The following is a 13,401-nucleotide window of genomic DNA, read 5'->3' on the forward strand; positions in this document are numbered from 1 at the left end:
TGTGAGGGTTAGGTTTAGGGGTTGTGTTAGGTTTAGAGGATAGAATCTATAGTTTATACAGTATAAAAGTCATTATGTCTATGGAAAGTCCTCATAATGATAGGTAGACCAACATGTGTGTGTGTGAATGTGTGTGCATGTGAGCGTGTATTTATCACTTTGTGGGGACCAAATGTCCCCATAAGGATAGTAAAACCTGAAATTTTTGACCTTGTGGGGACATTTTGTTGGTCCCCATGAGGAAAACAGCTTATAAATCATATTAAATTATGTTTTTTGAAAATGTAAAAATGCAGAAAGTTTTCTGTGAGGGTTAGGTTTAGGGGTAGGGTTAGGTTTAGGGGATAGAATATAAAGTTTGTACAGTATAAAAACCATTATATCTATGGAAAGTCCCCATAAAACATGGAAACACGACTGTGTGTGTGTGTGTGTGTGTGTGTGTGTGTGTGTGTGTGTGTGTGTGTGTGTGTGTGTGTGTGTGTGTGTGTGTGTGTGTGTGTGTGTTTGTTGTTAACATAATCTTCTTGTATCTGTGAGATAAACTCAATTTGATCTTGAAGAAATGTTTGGTATTTAGTTTGAAACACCATGTCAGAATATCTGTCTGATTATTATTATTTTTTTATTATTATATTAGTTTAATTATTATATTAGATAAGTAAATGAGAACAATTAGCAGCACTTGCCAATTATTGTTATTCGATCATTTTGATGATATACAATGTCTTTGCATTTTTATTAGATTAGGAAGCATACAGGTTTTGTGTGAAAGTCTTATGTTTTTAAAAAGAAATACGTTTCTTCATCATATGTAATCCTTTAATGATATTAGCAAATGTAGGACTATGGAAAACAGTCTAATAACATTTATCTATTTTTTTGTTTTTCTTAAAAATTAAGAGGCCCTCCTATACTGTATATATATACTGTACATAATTAAGGAGTTGTAACCAGTCTGAACAGAATTTAATAGATTGCACTATAGAATAATAGCAGTGGTGTGGTTACTGAGTGGTTAAAGCTTGGTGATTAAGAATCAGGGCCGGTAGCACAAAATTGTAAGGTAGGTCCCACATAGGAATGACCTAGAACTATATGAACTTGTGAGACCTTAATCATGCTCTGCTGCCATTATGCCTTCAGTCAAACACTTAACCCTTAGGTAAGCACTCCACGAGCACCATCTCTTCAGGAATGCCACTGTAAGTCACCTTGAGTGAAAGTGCCTTCTAAATGATAGGTAACTAAGTGTGACGAATATTGTAGCATACATTCTTAAATTAAGCTGTGTCACATAATGATCTTACTACTCAAGAACATTCCTTTTTTGTGGGATTTTAATATAATATAAGAGTTTGAAATCAATAAAGATTTGTACTCATTTTCTGCCGTTTGGCTTGAACATTGTTTATGATCACAAAAGATTTGGGGGAATGCATTGTATTTTGAGGAATGTATTTACAAATTATCACACTTTTAGCCTGGAGATAGGTATTTTTTTTATTCTGCTCCAACACACACTTGCCGAGCTCCTCCAGGGATTTTTCCATTTTCAAAAATTTTCATTTGACTTTTAGCAAGCACATGAACCATTTAGCAGAGCAAGAATTACACGGTATTCTTAATAATGTCTGCCTTATTGGACACGTCTCTTCACATCGCTCTGTGTGTCTCTCTCTAATATGCAGATGAGGCTCAGTCATCATTAGTTATGCATCTTCAGTTAGTGGCCGCCGTTAGTTCCTTTTCCGGTGTCTAAGCAATTCACCCACGCTATCCATGATCTTAGCATATTTGGCAGCTTTGAAAAGGGTGATGTAAGGCTTCCACAAATTGGTTCATACAAGGCATTCAACGCGCATCACTCTTTATGAAATCATGAATAAAGAAAATAGAATTTAACTTCAGAAATCAAGTAAACATTGGCTACATTGTCTTAACATGCTACATGCAACCATGTCAAAAAGCTAAATCATGTATGAGCATTTCTAAACGCTAGATTTTAATAATGTATTACATTATTTGTGTTCTCTGTGGTGTTTAATCACTTGGGCAGTAGTGAAATTATTTCAATTGAAAGGCCAGAAGTGACTATTGTTTCTGTTTGACCTCACTGGCATACGTGCTTTTATCATTTCAAACACTAACACTAACACACACAAAAGGTCTTCCATAGGCAGGCTGTGCAGTAAATTAGCAATGCAGCTTGTATTTGAGCCATCGATTATATATAATTATATTATGGCCAAATACAGTTGAATTGTGTGCTATTCAAAATCCTAATTAAATATTCAGAATGTAAATTACGATAAAATTAGCATTACCTTACTGTGATCTAAATTTGCTGGTAATGTACAATCTCCTGCCTGAATCAAAGGTAAACAGAAACTACATGAATGCATTCCCTCAGCTAGCCTCTTACATTCATTTTTACACAGAAAGACTGAGACAAATCCCTTTATATGTGACTATTGATGGTTAATATGATATATGCAGCACCTCAACTCAGCTGGCATCACTGGATCAATGAGACATATATATTTTTATGACATTATTGATGTCTGTAGATTCTATGTCGTTTTGTGGCCAGTTAGGTCAATTGAAATGGCTATAAAGACTTTCACTAAAACTGATGTTATGACTCAATGGAATATCGCACCATGCAGCTCCTTCTGTGTAAGGATCATGGGCCATTATAACCCAGTGGTGTGCTTCATAATGATGGACTCATTTTCCTTAAGGGCTCATTAGGAGGCTTGATACCCTGAGGTGTTTGTCACAATAATGACAGCGAGTGACATGTCAATGCTATCTAGTGTGATGCAGCAGACTGTGAGCAGTTTAAGACATTTCTTCAACTTTGTGACTCTTCGTGCCTTTTTTAGGTTGTCACAACTGTGCACAATATTTAGCTGCTCTAAATAATTGAACAATAATACAGGAAACAACAACAAAAGCTTAATGACATCAGCATCCAATTGTATAGTACCCTTAGTAAGAGGGCTGAATGATTATTTGAAATAAAATCGAAATTTCAATATAAACCAGTGCAATTATCAGAGGCTCATGATAGTGTTTTAGTGGTCTCAGAGTGCTTCTGTGCTCAATACACACAAATTATGGTCTACTGAGTGACAAATGTGTTACAAGTTTGGTGCGGTGTGCTAACTCATTATATTAAAATAGCTCCAGATTCACTTTAATTGCACATTTGCTTAATTTCACATATGTTTAGCCAATACAATTTACTATACAAATCATTGAAAAAACATTGTTTAATTTGGGTTAAAAGGAATTACACCAAATCGCAATATTTTTCAAAATAAATGCAATTCGAATTTTTGTCTAAATTGTTCAACCTTGCTCAGTTACTTTATTTTTAGACTGATTTACCCAATTTAGAGTGGCATTACCCTACAGCTGTGGTCAGAGAACGGTCATACCCCAGGTTGTGGTATAAAGCAGCAACCTTTTACAATAATCCCATTAAGTGCTGCTTGATCCCGTCATACAGTCAATGTGTCCACCTCTTGAGCCTCCCAGGGCTCCGCCTCTTGAGCCTTCCAGGGCTCTGCCTCCAGAACCTCCCTCGGCTTCGCCTCTTGAGCCTCCCAGGGCTCCGCCTCCAGAGCCTTCCACGGCTCCGCCTCCCATGGCTCCGGCTCCGCATCCCGAGCCTTCCACGACTCCGCCTCTTGAGCCTTCCACTGCTCCGCCTTCAGAACCTTCCACGGCTTCGCCACCCACGGCTCCTCCTCCTGAGCCTTCCATGACGCCGCCTTCCACGGCTCTGCCCCCCGAGTTCTCCATGACTCCGCCTACCACGGCCCTGTCTCCGTAACCTTCTACGGCTCTGCCTCCTGAGCCTTCCATGGCTCTACCACCTGAGTCTTCCATGGCTCCGCCCTCCATGGCTCCACCACCTGAATCTTCCATGGCTTCTCCATGGCTGTGGCCCTATGGCCACCTCCCAGGCCTCCTGACCCAGTCCCTGTCCTTTGGCCACCTCCCAGGCCTCCTGACCCAGTCCCTGTCCTGTGGCTACCTCCCAGGCCTCCTGACTCAGTCCCTGTCCTGTGGCCACCTCCCAGGCCTCCTGACTCAGTCCCTGTCCTGTGGCCACCTCCCAGGCCTCCTGACTCAGTCCCTGTCCTGTGGCCACCTCCCAGGCCTCCTGACTCAGTCCCTGTCCTGTGGCCGCCTCTCAGGCCTTCTGACCCAGTCCCTGTCCTGTGGCCACCTCCCAGTCCTCCTGACTCAGTCCCTGTCCTGTGGCTGCCTCCCAGGCCTCCTGACCCAGTCCCTGTCTTGTGGCCCCCTTGGACTGCCTGTTTGCCCCTTATGCCCACCGTGGACTGCCTGTTTGCCCTTTGTGCCCCCCGTGGACTGCCTGTTTGCCCTCTGTTCCCCCCTTGGACTGCCTGTTTGCCCTTTGTGCCCCCCTTGGACTGCCTGTTTGCCCCTTGTGCTTCCTTCACTCCTTGGATGATTTTGTTTTGTTGTTTGTGGGTTTTTTAATTATTTTTTAGGAGCGTCTGGAATCCGCTCCTTTGAGGGGGGGTTATGTCACGATTCCCTGTTGTCTGCTCAGTGTTTCTCCCCTGTCACCTGTCCCGAACTACACTTCCCATAATCCCCTGCCCTCATCACTGCCAGTGTCATTGTTCTCACCTGTTTGTAATTGAATCATCATCCCTGTGTATTTAAGCCCTGTTTTTTGTTCATTCGTTGTATGTTATGTTGTCCTTGACTGTGTTCCTGCCGTGCCCTTCGTCTATGTCTCTCATGTTTATATTTTGTTATCCCCTTGTGGATGTTTTGTTTGTTCCCTGTGTTGTTTAGTTATTTTTAGTTATCTTATTCACCTTTTGCTCCTTCACTAATAAATGCTGCATTTAGATCCTCTCTCCTCGTCTGCCCTTGTCTGATTCATAACACAGTGACTGGATGCCAGTTAATCCAAAACACTATGCCATAACCCTTTAGCTCTAGGAACCAAATTGATTATTTATTTTCAGAGTGTAAGGTTAAAGGCTGAATTACACTAAACGACTTTAACATCGATTTTAGCCCTGATTTGTCACAATAGTCCTCGTCTGCTTAGAACGGACTATAGATATATACCGACTATATACTGTATATATATATATATATATATATATATATATATATATATATATATATATATATATATATATTAGTGCAAGATGTTCTGTATATAAAATCTGAAGTCATATGTTGACCAACCAATGAAAAACATCGAGGGGTCTCGAATGTCAAGAAATCAAGATTTTGAACACAAAGCACTCAAAGCAGAGCTCTGCAATGGAGGAAAAGTTAATTGAGGTTTTGCAGAAGAATTTCTGCCTCTACTATGTCAAAGACAAGAGTTAATTGGAGGAGGTGTGTTTATGCTCATGTTTGTTGTGTTCGGATCAACTTGACATATGTGTCAAATTTGATTCTAAGTCATTTGGACTGTGATGCCCAGTTTGTTCTGTAGCAATTTACATAGTAGGTGTGAAACTTTGCATTTTTTAATCTGTTCAGATTTTAAAATTGAACTTCAATTGAACTCAAATTTAGGGCAACATTTTATAAAAAATGTTTTAATATGTATATGTATGATGTAAATAATTTGTGATAATAAATTACATCTAACTAATCTGACCATCAACAAACAACCATTTCCAAATTACCTTCTGATTGTTTAAAAAAAAAAAAAACATTGCACACAAGAATTACATTTTATACAATGTATTTAATAAATTTAATGAATGGTAACATTAATACATTTAATAATGGTCATAAAATAAAAACAGAAAAGATCAGATCCCATTGAAAAAATCGTACTACACCTCACACTTTTCAATCCAATTTGAATGACAATGGTAATTTGGCTGATATTTTGTGCTTGTCATTCAGTATGATTCATATCTCCTTTTTGTCATTGACATTGACACACAAGTGCCAGCATTACAGGTCACTTGCAGAGTTGCCCTACAATTATCTGACAGACGCAGTTGTAAACACTCTGCCGCAGCTGCTCTCAGCCAGAATCACATAATATCACATAATAAGGAAACATAAAAACTTGAAAAATGATGCACAGTATAAAAAACGTCTCGGGTTACATGTGTAAACCTTGTTCCCTGAAAAAAGTGGAACGAGATGCTGTGCTGCTAAGCGCTACGGGGAACAACTCTAGCTGTGAACCGAGCTGAAATAGTGTGTGTAACAAGTCAATGAACATTGACCAGAATTTATAGCCTCGGCTGATGTAATCATTAGATGCACCTGTGGCCAGGCTATAAATGGATACGTCACCAGGTGTCGTCAGATACTTCTTTTTGAAGAGCAGTCCTGGGACATCCCAGTGCGGCAAAGCAGTGCAGGGGAACGCAATACCCACGCCGCCGCACTTGGGGCTGTCCGGACCCCTACGGTTGTGCAGTGTACTCACAAATACGCGAGAGGTCTAAGACATGAGCTTGAGATGTCGACTCAAGGGCATAAGAGCCCAGAGTAGCATAAACATCTAAACCATTCAATTTTGATGAATGTGTGCGGAGAGGACCAGCCTGCCACATCACAAACTTGTTCAGGCATGAGCTGAGATGTCGACTCAAGGGCATAAGAGCCCGGAGTAGCAAAGCATCTAACCCATAAAGTTCGATGAATGTGTGCGAAGAGAACCCTATCGCAACACAAACTTGTCATAAAAACTGATGAATGTGAGCGGAGAGGACCAGCCTGCCACATCACAAACTTGTGCAGGCATGAGCTGAGATGTCGACTCAAGGGCATAAGAGCCCGGAGTGGCAAAACATCCAAACTATAAAAATCTAATGAATGTGTGCGGAGAGGGCAACCTGCCGCATCACAAACTTGCTGCAGAGGGAGACCTCTAGCCAAGGAGGAGAGCCCTCTGGTAGAGTGCGCCCTAAAACCTACTGGCGAAGCTTGACCGCGCGCCTCGTAAGTCCGGGCAATAATGAGGATGCCTCTTTGAGGGCACCCTGCCCACCAAGCCGTGGCAAACCGCAGTGGCCACATAGAACCTGGCAGTGGCGAGGCAAGTGCCAGCTGACAGTTCTTTCTACAGAGAATCCAGAACTGAAGCAAACTGGCAGTAAGCTGGTTCTGTAATAAGAACTTTAGTAGAAGGAAACGCATGCAGGCGCATTTGTGCTATGTATGCGTTACTACGATCAGCCCCTCCCGAGGGGGGGGGGACTGGGCAACTCGGGGAGAAGTAGAGGAGACATTGCGCTATCAACAGAGGCGAAGACGTCCTCTTCTGCCCTGTAAAATCTACCAAGTTCAGTACCAAGTGGAGGGAGCCCTAGCACTTGAAATGGTCTCGATAATCTCAAGAGAAAACCCTGTGAACCTCATTTGGTACCCTTAGGGGACAGACATGAAAGGTTTCACAATTCGGGCCAAGGATGAGAAGGTCCTCCCTGTTTGGAATCGCCCAAGGCGAGCCGTCGAGGAGAGGAATTAGCTCAGAGAAACATATCCTGTTCGGCCAGCGCAGCGCCATTAATAGGAGGCAAGACTCTTGCTGGTGAACATCGCCAAGACTCCAGGGAGCAGAGAAACGGGGGAAAGAAATGCATACAGACGCATTCTGGGTCATGTATGTGTCTTAACGTCCAGACCCAAGGGGGCTGGGTGATTTCAGGGAGAAGTAGAGGAGACATTGCACTATTCATAGAGGCGAAGAGGTCCTCTTCTGCCCTAAGATCTCACCCAAACTTGTTCCAAGTGGAAAAAGCCCGGCATTTAAAAAGGTGTCGATAACCTCAGGAGAAAGCCCTGTGTCCCTCAGTTGGTACCCTTAGGGGCCAAATATGAAAGATTCCAGAATTCGGGGCAGGGATGAAATATTGCCCTGTGCCTGAGATAGAAGATCCTTCCTGTTCGGAATCGCCCAAGGCGAGCCGTCGCGGGAAGAGATTAGCTCCGAGAACCAAGCCCTGTTCGGCCAGCACGGTGCTATCAGTAAGAGGCAAAAACCCTTGCTGGCGAACTCTGGGCAACTACTACCTTAGGGTGGAGTTCTTAACTCCCCCGTTGGTATTTTCTTTCTGGACCGTAAATCTGCTCCCGTATACGGGCATCCAGGGATATAACTGACCTGAGTGACAGGAGCTTACCCTGGGCCCTAAGGAGAATCCGACATGTCAGAAATACAGCTGACAAGAACGTGGGTCTCCTTGATGATTTATGTAAGAGGCTACCGCTGTATTGCCCACCCGCACCAAGATATGGCAGCCTCAGGAGGAGGTATTTCAGGGCCAGAAATACAGCCATCAACCCGAGACAGTGACTGTGACAACTGAGCTGACGACCCTCCTATCCCCTTAAGCTGGACGAACACTTAAGGCCGCTACCCCGCCCGTCAGGGAGGCGTCTGTCGTTAGCAGTCTGCGACAACAAGACGCACCTAGAGTGGGACCCAAGGCAGAAAACCGGGGTCTGAACCACATAGAAAGGGAACGAAGCCTGAGGTGCGTAACCCTTTTTAGCCTAGGGGTTTTGGCCCTTGGAAGAAATCCCCTGGCTTTTGGCCACAACAAAAACGGTCTCATGAGCAGAAGGTCCAGAGGGATCACCGTGGACACGGTCGCCCTGAGACCTGGAAATCGTTGATACTGATAACAGTGCAACCTTGACCTAGCCTGACTTTGCTCAGGGTGATCTGAATGGACTCAATCTATCGGGAGACAGTTGTGCCCGCATTGTGATTGAACTCCATACGATGCCCCGATAGACAGTGTTCTGAGTGGGAGAGAGGACGCTTTTCTTGGCGTTGAGCCTCAACCACAGAGAAACAGATGAGCTAAGACGATGTCCCTGTGCTGAACTGCCAGTTCCTGGAACTGCGCTAGGATCAGCCAGTCGTCTACATAATTCAGAATGCAGATGCCCCGGAGTCACAAGGAGCCAGCGCTACATCATGCATTGTGAATGTGCGGGTAAAAAGGTCTAGGCTGAGTGAAAGAACCTGACCCTGGAAGACTTCGCCCCCGGAAGTGAACCTCAGGAACTTTCCATGTTGTGGCATAACTTCTAAATGAAGTATAGAACTGCATCATAAGATTGATGGTGACCTGCCAAACGAGTTGTTGGGCTTGAGACACGACCGTCTTGACAGGCATCATCTTGGACTTGAACACCCACGGGTAGTTCAAGCTTTAAGATCTAAGCCAGACGCCACCCCTCACCCTCCATGGGAAACGGGAAGTATTTAGAGTAATAACCTAACTCTCTCTCTGGAAGGGGAACACATACCATGGCCCCTTTAACCAGGAGATTGAGTTTTTTTATTTTTACATAAAAAGAAATCCGGTTCACGGTAGTGAGAACACGCCGTTGAAACACGGAAAAGCGGCGAGTGAATTAAATCCTGATGCCCTTATAAGACCCACAGAAAAGAATATAGCCGGCAGACATTTCCACGCTGCCAGGATCTCTGAGATGGGTATTATATTTTAACACTTCCTGTTGAGGGGTTGTCGAGTGTTTCGCGTCCTGAATAAAATGCAGGAACAGCGAAAACACCCAATTTTGACGGAAGCCTCTGCAACCCAAAACACCAAGAGGTGGCGGGAATGGAGGGGCTTCGAGGGGGTACCGGGAGGGGTGAAGTGAAGCACGCGCCCCGTCCCGAAGGGAGCTACCCCCTAATCTAGGTGCAAGACCATCAGGGTTTTCTCTTACTAGAATTTATTGTCCTGAGGTCTTGCTTCGGGGGCTGGCAAGGGCGGCGAGACTGTCCCCAATCCCTGGGAGGAGGAGCACGACTTGCCACGCTTTGCTTTTGAGCCTCCCTTCAGTCAGGACCGAGGCGGGTCTGAGGCTTGCTCGTCAAGCACAGAACCCACACTCAGGTCATCCAGGAGGTCAGCCTGGTACGTCTGTAAAACAGCATAGTGTGCAGAGCAGCACCAGCCTGACCTGCTGCTTGATAAGCCCTTCCCATTAAAGTGGAGGTTGTCCTACAAGGCTTTGAGGGGAGAGAGGGCTTCTTAAGTGATGATGCCGATCCCGGCGAGAGATAGCCCACAAGCGTCTCTTCGACCGGCGGCATCACTGAATACCCCCGTGCCTCAGCACCCACGATAGTCAAATATAATGACGTCGAGGGTATGTGAACATGGGAAGAAAATATATATATATAATTTTTTTTTATAGGGGTTCTCTATGAGCGAAAAAGCTCTTCATGGAGGTTATCAAATAAGGGAAGGGACCCATGAGGCGTTCCCTTTCTTCGACTGGAAGATAAAATCTATCCCCTAATTTGGAGCGTTTGGGGGTCTCTTTTTCGCGTGGCCAGACCAATCTGGCAACCGCACGAGTAACAACATCGAGCAATTCCTTCGTAGATTTTCTATCGCGGATGGAAAGCTCGGAGGCAGGAAGAGAATCGCAGTCCACCTCATGATCCGAAGAAGCGTCGGAACGCGCTTCGAGATCATGTGAAGGACCAGCTGGGTTTGGGGAGAAAGTGAGAGAAAGGGAACAACCCGTCTCTTGCTCCTCAGCCAAATCCATGCAAGAGCCCCACGAACGATCTTTTTTTTTTTTTTCCGTGATTGCTGACTCCCGGAAGCAAGCGAGGCGAGCACGACGCACTCTGCCTGTTAAAGCAAATCGCAGTGCTCGCACCCGCCCTGCTGCAACGCGAGAGCAGCGTGCTCTTACCCCCAAACAAACAGCAAAAACTGATGTGTGTCGTCTTCGGCTATAGAGCGAGAAGAGGGGAACACGCACCGTTTGCGGCTTTCAGTCATTCTCTCTTTTTTTCTTTCTTTTTTAGAAATATATATATATAATATTTTCTAAACAGAAGAGAAAAGAGAACAACGTTCACTGCACACTGCCTAACTGATTCTAACTTCTAACAGAGGAAAGAAAGTTTTGACAGGGTTTGTGAAACACACAGAAACAGAATCGCTCTGAAAAAATAGTTTCTGACGACACCTGGTGACGTATCCATTTATAGCCTGGCCACAGGTGCATCTAATGATTACATCAGCCGAGGCTATAAATTCCGGTCAATGTTCACTGACGTGTTACACACACTATTTCAGCTCGGTTCACAGCTAGAGTTGTTCCCCGTAGCGCTTAGCAGTGCAGCATCAAAGTGAAGCTTTTTGTAAAGGGAACTCTGAATGTATGATAATCCTAACTGTAGAGAGCACATCAATATGAAGAGAAAGCCAAATCCCAGACATTTTTAGCCAATTTTGAAATCCTGGATGGACACTTGGTCTGGGAAAAGGACTTATAGTCACCCTATTTAAACATTTATCTGTACTGAATTAATGTTAGTGGAACATTTCGCTCAACACAGGGGTAGAGGTGTGCATAGTCATTATGAGAGGGCGCACTTCTGACCAAAAAAAAAATCCTCTCGTACTGCGCCCCTCTGTCATTTTGTGCCCTAGGAAACCACCTATCTTCCTATGCCATGGGCCGACCCTGTTTTTAGTGGAAATGTGGTTTTACAAAATTTGTAAAAATTGTCACAAAAAAAAAAGCAGCTCCATAATTCCAAAACTTAAGAGTCACAAAGAGTTTTTTTTTTTCCTTGTAATTACATTTTTTTATTAATTCTACAAAACATATATACAAGAGCAAACAAGAAAAAAAATACATAAATAAATGGAATCATTCAAACATTTAAACCCCACAACCACTACCACCCCTCAGAATCCCCAACCCCACCCTCAACCCCAACAAACACCACTGTGGTCACATAAAAGTATATACAGATGATTATAGACACACATAACAATAAAAACACTAAAAAAAACATATATATATATATTTACACATCCAATAATCTCAGGTATTTGCCCCATTTCTCTATAAACGAATCTGATATACCCAGCCTTCTAAATGACCCTTCTTCAAAGGTCACAACCCTCCCTTCCTCTGAGCACCACTCATGAAATGAGGGCAATCCAGCCGACCTCCAACCCCTTAAAAAAGCCTGTCTGGCGATCATGACGCTAATTAGGACCCAACACTTTACATGCCTATTCTCGTCGATGATCGCCCAATCGGCCAAAATACAGATTCTGGGGCAAAAAGAGAGCCGAGTGCCCAATACATCACATATAAAACTCTAAACTTTCGACCAAAACTCCTGGATCCTAACACACCCCCAAAAGACATGGGATATGTCTCCATCCTCTGATCAGCATTGCCAGCAGGTGGGTGTGTCTTTAAGACCAAGCCTATAAAATTTAGAGGGGGTCCAATTGAACCAATGTAAAATCTTAAATTGTATAAGGTGTACCGTTGATGCAGTTTTTATGTTTTTTTTTTTTTTATCTTAACCCAATCTCCCTCCTCCAATTCCAAATTTAAATCTTTCTCCCTTAATCTCTTGAGAGTGGTCGAGACTCCATCCCCCGGACTCTGAATTTACAAGGAGTAATACACTGATGCCTCATGACCTTTTCCAAAAGCTGTAATCACCTCTCCCAGAGTATCTGCTGCTTTAGGGGAGGTGCATGCTATTAAAAAAAATAGCATAAAGCAAGTGGCACAGCTGTAAATAACTAAAAACAGACATCTGGGGATCGCAAAATATTGAACCAAATTTTCAAAGGATCTCAGAACACCACTCTCATATAGGTTACCAAGTGTAGTAACCTCCCTCACAGTCTAGTAGAAATGGGACTTATGAAAACATAGTTTGGGGTTTTGCCATAAGCTTGAGGCAACATTTAGATAAATATCTGAATTAAACACTGTGGATACTTTTGTCCATTCTGAGTGCAAATGCAAATAACGGGGTGTAACTTAACCTCTCTGGTGAGTTTGATTGAAAGGCTCTGCAGTGGCGAGATAGGGGCAAGAGCTTCCTTTTCAATACAAAACCAGGGATGGGCTCTCTCAGGTGAGACCGAATGCATAATAATAAAACAAAAGCTTGGGTAGGCCTAACCCACCTTTGTCAGTCGGCCTATGTAACTTATTGAAATGTAATCTGGGACGCTTACCATTCCAAATGAAGAACTTCGCTGTGCTATCACATTGCTTAAAATAAGAGAGGGGGACATCTACAGGGAAAGACTGTAACAGGTAGTTGAATTCTGGAACACAATTCATTTTAATAACATTAACCTTCCCAATCAGTGATAAATATAATGAAGCCCACCTGTCCACATCATTCGAAAACCTTGTTATTAAGGGATCAAAATTAACGCTAACTAAATCAGACAAGTTTGCTGGGAATAAAATTCCCAAATAGTTAATGCCCTGTTTGGACCACTGGAAGGCATCCGGCTGGAAGGTCGTTATCGGGCAGTAAGCTGTCAGAGGCAAAGCTTCGGATTTAGAATAATTGAGTCTGTATCCTGAGAACTTAGAAAG

At 43.5% G+C, this 13,401-nt stretch overlaps 1 protein-coding gene across 1 annotated transcript in view; it reads left to right on the forward strand.

Annotated features, from left to right (window-relative positions):
• Positions 1-13,401, forward strand: part of LOC127646933 (protein ENTREP2-like) — a 205,060-nt gene that overhangs the window by 172,554 nt on the left and 19,105 nt on the right. The window lies entirely within an intron of this gene.

This window comes from Xyrauchen texanus, chromosome 1 (assembly GCF_025860055.1).
Source record: "Xyrauchen texanus isolate HMW12.3.18 chromosome 1, RBS_HiC_50CHRs, whole genome shotgun sequence".
NCBI lineage: Eukaryota > Metazoa > Chordata > Actinopteri > Cypriniformes > Catostomidae > Xyrauchen > Xyrauchen texanus.